The 8,157-nt window shown below is 33.4% G+C and overlaps 1 long non-coding RNA gene across 2 annotated transcripts; it reads right to left on the bottom strand.

Moving 5' to 3' along the window:
* Positions 1 to 4,783: 4,783 nt before the first annotated feature.
* On the bottom strand, positions 4,784 to 7,850 carry LOC145076967 (uncharacterized). 2 transcript variants are annotated; one of them, XR_013692893.1, is made up of 6 exons: positions 7,312 to 7,850; positions 6,733 to 6,851; positions 6,435 to 6,603; positions 6,131 to 6,345; positions 5,517 to 5,581; positions 4,784 to 4,962 (listed from the first exon to the last, which is right to left on the bottom strand). It is a non-coding gene; the product is annotated as an uncharacterized LOC145076967 (long non-coding RNA). The 2 variants fall into 2 exon arrangements; XR_013692892.1 differs by having other exon boundaries at positions 6,435 to 6,851.
* Between the last annotated feature and the right edge of the window lie 307 nt (positions 7,851 to 8,157).

The raw sequence follows: 8,157 nt of genomic DNA, 5'->3' as shown, positions 1-8,157 counted from the left end.
CATAAGAAAACCGGACCAAAGCCTAGATCTTGCCATGAAATGAAGTAAAGCATGAGTCTTGATACTTACAATGGTCCAAACAAGATGAGAGTTGATGAAGATGATGATCCCAAGATGCTTCTTCTTCTCCCCTTTTCCTTCATTTACACAAGCAAAAACACCAAATATCTCAAGGTGAATCAAAATCTAAGGTTTCCAAAGGCTTATAGGGTGAGAGAGGCTGAGGATGGGTAACCCTAACCTCTCATTCCCTTAAATACTAAAAAAATTAGAGTTTGGGGTCATTAATTTGCGCTCACATCGTGAGACCTTATGTATCATGTCGTGAGACTCCAAAATGCAGGTTAACGGGGCAATGGCCACTCACGACGTGACCCCCAAGATCTCACATCGTAAGGACCCTCAAATGCAATAAATGAATAAATTCAGTACCTCATGGTTTAAGATGTTACATGGTTATACTCTTGTAGTGATTGGTGCACCAACATTGTTGTTGTTTTCGTTGTTCCCATTGTTGTTGTTTGGGAATTAGGAAGCTACCGGTGGAACTAGTAGCGGAGAATTGTTGAATGCATCCTCATGCCCCTTGATTACATCTTCCACGACCATATTATCTTCACTCATGGTGTTGATATTCCTTCTAGCGACCAGATTTGAGCAATTTGTTCGTTTAGTTTCCAGATCAAAAGCAAGCAGTGAAGAGCATCCGCTATGTCTTGTATGTACGAACCGGTGTACCTGCACAAGAAAGATAAACCAAGTGTGAACTGCGAACATGAATTCAAAGTAAAAATAACAGACTACGACTACCTAAACACAATAGTTTAAGCACACAATCTATCCAACAACGACGCCAACTTTTGATCGAGGTCGTTGTCTCAATAAAAAATAAACCAACTAACCTATGTAGATAGAGTAATTCGGTTCGAATCCACAAGGAGTTTGTGGTAAAAGGTTGTGATGAATAGTCAATAAGGAAGAAATAATACTTGCAACTATTGTAAAACGAACCAAACTTAAAACAAAACAAAAAGCTTGAAACTTTTTTAATTGAGATGAAACTTTTAATGAGAAAATTAAGGTACTCCCAGTTCAGTTATCAAACAGTTCATATTCACACACTTTCTTCCCTAAAATCCTAATTCAGTTACTTAGATGTGATTGGGATTTAGTATCTTGTAACACATAATTTTGGGTACATAATATGTTCATTCAATTAGTGTTATTACTCCCTACGTCTACATGGATTAGGAACAATTAGTGAACTGAAAATAAAATATCTTACAACTACTTATTACGATATTAAGCATTCAATATCACAAGTTGAAATAACACATGTGCATTCAACAAATTATCTTTGTTCCTAAACTAATTGAACTTGGAACAATTGGTGAATTGACAATGCGCTATTTGAGTTATGAAATCAAATAATCTCATACAACCCAATTTCAATCATAATCACTAAAAGATCATCATATGAAACACAAAATAATAGTTGAAATTAACTAGAATCAAGTAATAATCAAGTGAATTCATCCAAAAGTCCTAAGCATCCCCAAAAGTAACCTAATGGTTTAACCTTCCATCGAGTTCATAAAAAAATTGACGTGAATGAAATTGACAAAGTTCATACTAAAATTCATAGACAAACTTAAAATCATCCAATAATTATAACCTAATGATTGTCAAAGAATGAAACAAATAAACCTTGGGGAAGAAGTATTCGTTTCTAGAAATAAAATGAACGGATGATGATCCACCGAAGGAAAGATCTTCAAACAATAATTGATGATGAACTGAATGAGATCTCTTCTTGAATCTGGATTGAAATGGAATGAAATTGTGTTTTGAAATGATTCTAAAGGTTTAGAAGCCTCAAAAACACAGGTAAGAAGTCTGATTTTCAGAAGTAGGAACCCTAAAAATGAGTGCATATGTCACTATTTATAATGTGTGCTAGAAAATAGAAAACTCGGACAATCTGGGATGTTGTACATCCTAGGAAACGTCATTAATGTGATGTATGACGCCTAGGCATCCTTCGTGCGTCTTTACATGCTCTCTATCGTCTTTGATTTACACTAAAAGTCCCTAAAACGGTCGGCGTCCTAGGGGACATCTTAGATACCATGTAGGACGTCCTTTAGAAGTTTGAGCACTTTAACAAGTCGTTCCAACATGATAGGCCCCAATAATGCCCTGGCATCCTTGGTGACATCATAGACGTCATGTATGATGACGACGAGGCCTTCCTCGTTTCCCTGCTCCAAAATCTACTGAGATGTTGACTGTTTTGACCTTGGCGACCTTCAAGGCGCTATTGACGCGGATCCACTTCCTTCGCCTTCCGGTCACATTTTGGTGATGAACACGGTAGAATTGATAGAAACTCAAAACATGAAAGTTGTAGGTAATTCATTACCGTTTCCGAAAAATTATTGAGTCAGGTCAATCGGAGCTCTAGAGCTTCAGATATGACCAAAACATTGAAGAGTGGTCAATTTTCCCAATAACATTTTTCTTCATAAGTTTGTGCAAATTGCCCTCATGCTTGTTAGCTTCCTTTTGCTCATTTTTTCTTGCAGGTTTCACCCACTTCTAGACTATATAATTACCTGCATATCATATTCAACATTCCATCAAAATAGTGCCATTCCATCAAAGTAGTGCCATTATTGGGCAAACACACATCAATTCAAAAAATTTAATATAATTTGTTGTGTTATAAATATAGACCGCTCATATGTGGTGTTTGTAAGGTAAATTTCAGCATGGGTGCCCACTTTAATGGATGATGAAAAAGAATATGAGTTAAAAACAAGGACGTGGCGATAACTGTAACAAAGAAAAAGAATTTGAGGAATGATTTAAGATAAGAGTAGGGAGGAAGTCTTAAGTGAGTCTAAGTACAAAAACGTGGTCATTGCTAGTGTACAACCTCAGCTCTAGGAGGTTGCGACAACTGTCGAGAATGGGGAGAAGGCGGTCGATGATGGGGTTGTGGTGGAAGGTGGGGATGACATGGAAGTCACAAGCAAGGAGGGAGCTCAATTAGATAATTCGCAAACGGCCTCTTTTCTTTTTCACCAAATTTTAACGGTCAAAAGTTCCACTCTCCGGTAGCTCAAGTACTTGTTCGAGTAGAAAGAGGAGGGAAGAGAAAGATAAAATAAAACATATGAAATTTGGTGGTAGCAAAGAAAACTCATCGTTTTCAAGTATAGGTAATAAAAAATTTAATGTACGCCAAAAAATGCATTTTTTTTAATTGAGGCAATTAACTCTTATGTTGAATTTGGTAATGCCTTGGTATATGATACGGAGTGTTGCAAGAATGATGTCAAGAAAATGATTGAACAACAGGTGCAAAAAATGGTTTTAAATAAATGCATTGTCTTTAAATATATGTGGAATCGGGAGTAAAAAGAAATGGAGTTGGTTCAAACTATATGCATGGAAAGGGGAAAAATGTGGTGGGTATTTATGTGACTATTATGACACAAATGGATTTGTATAAAATAAAGTCAAAAGGTAATTTTCAGTTTCATTTTGCTTTTGCTTGTAGCAGTTTAGGGAATGTCAGTTAGGATTCTTACGGTTTGGGATCCAGTTGTCTTTAAAAAATATAGAGTTTTTTGCAAAGTTCTAAATAACGTAACGCGTGGCTTTGCAGTAATGTTAAACCTCAAACTTTTTTGAGCTGTGACGAGCCACATTGTTTGTAAAAGATGACTTAAGGCCACAATTTTGTATATAATTAATAATATATATATATATATATATTCTACTGTTATTTATTTTTATATACATACATGACTTATCACGACATTTTGTCAAAGATTGACGGGAAGTACAAGCCTTTGAGTTATAACGAACTTTTTAGAACATTGGTTTTTTGTATGGACAACTATGTTATTATTGAAGGTGAATAGGTTTCGTTAAGTTGGAAATGTTTTCTAATTAATGTGTATCCACCTCAAGAAAGACAACAGAAGAAAGAGTTATGGAATCAATTGGAGATTTTCATGAATCTTCACCCGGGTGAGTATATTTTATTTGGAGATTTTAATGTGGTTAGGGATGTATTAGAGAGAATGGGTACGGCTTTTTGTGAGGGGACAACAAAGAATTTTAACGACTTTATTGTTGATTCGAATTTATATGATGTGCTAATAGGATTGTTGATTCAGATTTATATGATGTGCTAATAGGATTGTTGATTCGACATTATTGTTGATTCGGATTTATATGATGTGCTGATAGGTGGTCGGACTTCGGACTTTTACACGGATAAATCGCCAATGTACAAAAGTGAGTAAATTAGATAGATTATTTATTTCATAAGGTGTTGTAGACACACAGATAATATGTCATTTGGTGACACACAAAAAATGCCACTAAAAACCCAAAAAAGAAATATCACTAAAGACTTTTTAGAGAATGAGTGATACACATAATAAGTGTTATTAGAAACGCTCCTAGTAAAAACCTTTAATGATATTTTTTGTTTTTGCCGCTGCAGGTTTTTTGGCTTTTCGTAGCACTTTTTTTATTTGTCGTGGTAGAATAAATATACTTTTGTGGCACATATTTTGTGTCCCTAGATACTAATTCAGTTCTAGAATTTATGTTGTTTTAGTAGTACTTTGTAATTGCCACGATAAAATAATAAAAAATGTGTGGCACATATTTTATGTCATTAAATGCTAATGCAACTCTAGAATTATACTACTAATAGTAACACATTTTTTAGCTATAATATAAAATAAAAAAGCGAATTAAATATAATCCATGGAAAATAATAAAAATTTTGTTGTTTTACATCAATGTCAAAAAAGTTTAAATGTCGAATCACATAGATAAAAAATAACAAAAAAACTTTACACTTCATTGCTATTGAACTTCTTAACCAAACTTCATGCATCTTGAATAACCTGGTATAGAACCAATATTAGCAATTCCCTGTCAAATACACAAAATGAAAATATCAAGTTTTATTGTAATTTTACTACGATATTAATTACCTCCTTAAACATGAGACTGAAGATGTTAGAGTAACTAGATAATATCCAAATAGCAACGACAACATTTATTTTACAACCTGTGTTATATATAGGGATATTTTAATAAAAATTGGACATCGGTCAAACTGGGAATATATATAATACAAAGGGATCATAATATGTTTTACATATTCAAACAATGGGGTGAAAAGGCCTTAATTGGTTCAAAACACTTTGCCAACAGGCTTAGCTGCATCAATATGACAACAAGTTTAGTAAATTGTTAGAAAGTTACACATTTGACCCTTGAACATCAAATATTGACTATTTTAGGACAAAAATTGATAATATTACATTTCAAACCACTTTACAGTTGTAATACTTGATAAAAGGGTAGAATGGGTGCAATAAGTAAAATTCTAGCAAATTTGGATAGTTGTTGCTTGATTAAGCTCATTAAGTCAAATTCATCTGATGTGTAGTGTATATAGTATATTAGAAGTAACTGCTTACCTTCGTTTGTGTTAAAAAATCTCCATTCATGCTTTTTAGAAGCCATTCTTGATCCTATAACAATCCTGAATGCAAAATTCAGATCAAAACATAAAGGTAAGTGAAAAATGACAAAACTACCCTTGATTATGTAAAAAATTAACAAAAAGAACATGCAACTTACAACTCTCTAACAATACTTTTATAATGTGTAATGACCTATAATTGAGTACAACTAAATAGTATATAACTTCAAAACAACAAAACAATAATATAACTCTTCTTTTAATGGGCATTATTAGTAATTAATTCCTAAAAACAACATAAGGTCCTTGTTTTCTGGGCCAAATATATCACCTGCGTTCCATAAAGTATCCTATAAGATTACAAAATTAAAAAGATGAAAGTTTTGAGGTCATTTTGGGATGAACAAGGTCAAGAAAGCTTATGCTTACAATTATATACTTTTTTTGCTTCTATAAGTCTTATTCCTTCACTTTGCTAAAAATGCACCAAATTACTCATATGATAATCTGCCCCTAATGAAAGTTATAAAGAATGATAGATGATTCGAAGCAATTATAAGAACGAGGTGAATGGAAAAAATGCTAATGAGGGTATATAGGTAATTTTACCTCACTTGTCTGAATTTTGTTATACCATCCACACGAGTACATCATGCAACAAGCATGAAGTAGTGCACATCAGTGTCAACAATAAACTCGATTCTTGAATATATCACTACTACCACCACCATGTATCTTTATTACATTGGCTATAAGTTTTGGTGTATGTACCTCATTCGTTCAGCTGCATTTCACTCTCCATCCAATGTTTTCTGAATATCTCCCTGCAGCAGCAACAAACAAGTTAATTTTAATAATAAACTCACTCCATGTGATACATAATAGAAAATAAATATGCATGTATTATTGATACCTAATTGGATAATGGTGAAGTAGTTGGCCCATAAAGACCTATGACTCGGCCTTCTTTATCACCTAGAAACTTGGTAAAATTCCATTTGATGCTTAACCCAACAAACACCCTATTTCTTTGCTTTAGGAAACTTGTACACATGTGATGCTTTTGGTCAATTAACACAAATCTTTAACAAAGAAATAGCTGATTAGAGACATTTTCACCATTCAAACTTCAAACTTCAATTCATTTATGAAAATGTGTGATTTATGGTTCAAAACACATGTATTTTTTGTAAGGATGACTGAAAACTCACCTTCTAGAAGATGTGATATGTGGGGTTAAACCTCGTGCATGCAAATTCTTCCGCTTTCTCGCTAGAATCATGCTATTATTTTAGGAACTGATTGCAAGGATATGCTAAGATCTCCAGACCTGATCATAGATATGTATTAACACATACTTTATATTTTGATTCTATTCTAGCTCACAAAGTAATATATTATTGTTATGATATGAATGTAGAACAATTTGTGACACCATCATTTGTTTTTTGAGATTAGCTTTAGAATGAGAAATGATTAGACAATATCCTTTGAGCTAGATGGATATATAAGTAGGTATTCACTATATGCTTAATTGATTGTCTACAATTGAGATATATGATTAGTATTTAGAGTGAAGATAAATTGATGGAGAATATAATGATGTATTATCGAAGTTAACTAATAAGATAAATACAAAATTAGGTATTTTTTGAAGTTTGAACTAATAGTTGATTGTCTCGTTATCTAATATTGATTATTAACTTCACTTTAAAGCCCCGCATCCAAATGATGTTCTCTTCTAGTTGCGATAATCAATTTCGATGGTCGAAGTGAAGAAAAAAGTGTACCTAAGTGAAGTCGGGTGGAGAAGAGATAAATATTCACTGTTCGAAGTCTGAATATCTAATGCATATTTATGTAGTGTAGCAGCGACGGTTCTGTGATGTCGGAGGTAGAAGAAGTGAGCGGCGATGGCGGTATCCTGGTGGTATTGATCGTACATTCGTATGAGAGAGAGAAAAGGGATTGATGAGACTGGGGTAAAAAAAATTATTTGGTATGTGCTCTCTAACACATATGAAGTAAAAGGAAACGGGTATAAGAGATATGGGGTAAATGTCAAATTTTGTGAAAAAAACGTAGAAACAGATATTCCCAACATCATCAGCTATTATATCAATTTAGGACAAATAGACATATGGTTTTCACTTACAAAAGAAATCTTCACCATATAAACCTAATCTACGCTTACTACAACCACTCAAACCTAATATACTATGAAGATTAAGAAAACTAAAGAACTCAGAAGAGAGTATACAAACCCTAAACTCTACACAACGGAAGGAAGACTATGAGAGAGAGAGAGAGAGTTCTTTGAGTGATCTGAAAATTTTGCGTAAGAATGAATCACAATCAAGCTGCACAACACAATATATACTTCAGGTAAACGAATCCTTCAACCCGCGTGTTAACCCAGACTAGTATCACAATTATGCACTGCAACCCATTACTTTGTAATAATGTCACAAACAACCCAGACCACAAAAAATATCAAAAACAATCTTTAACTACTTTATATTTAACCCCTGCAACATTTAGACATGTCAAGTTTAAACCAACACATACTTATAACACCCCTCCTCAAACTTGACATTAACAAAAAAAATATTAACTTTTGTTAAAAGGATTAACTA

This window comes from Lactuca serriola, chromosome 9 (genome assembly GCF_051521515.1).
Source record: "Lactuca serriola cultivar US96UC23 chromosome 9, Lser_US96UC23_V15, whole genome shotgun sequence".
NCBI classification, from domain to species: Eukaryota; Viridiplantae; Streptophyta; class Magnoliopsida; order Asterales; family Asteraceae; genus Lactuca; species Lactuca serriola.
This window is presented reverse-complemented; position numbering and strand designations above follow the sequence as displayed.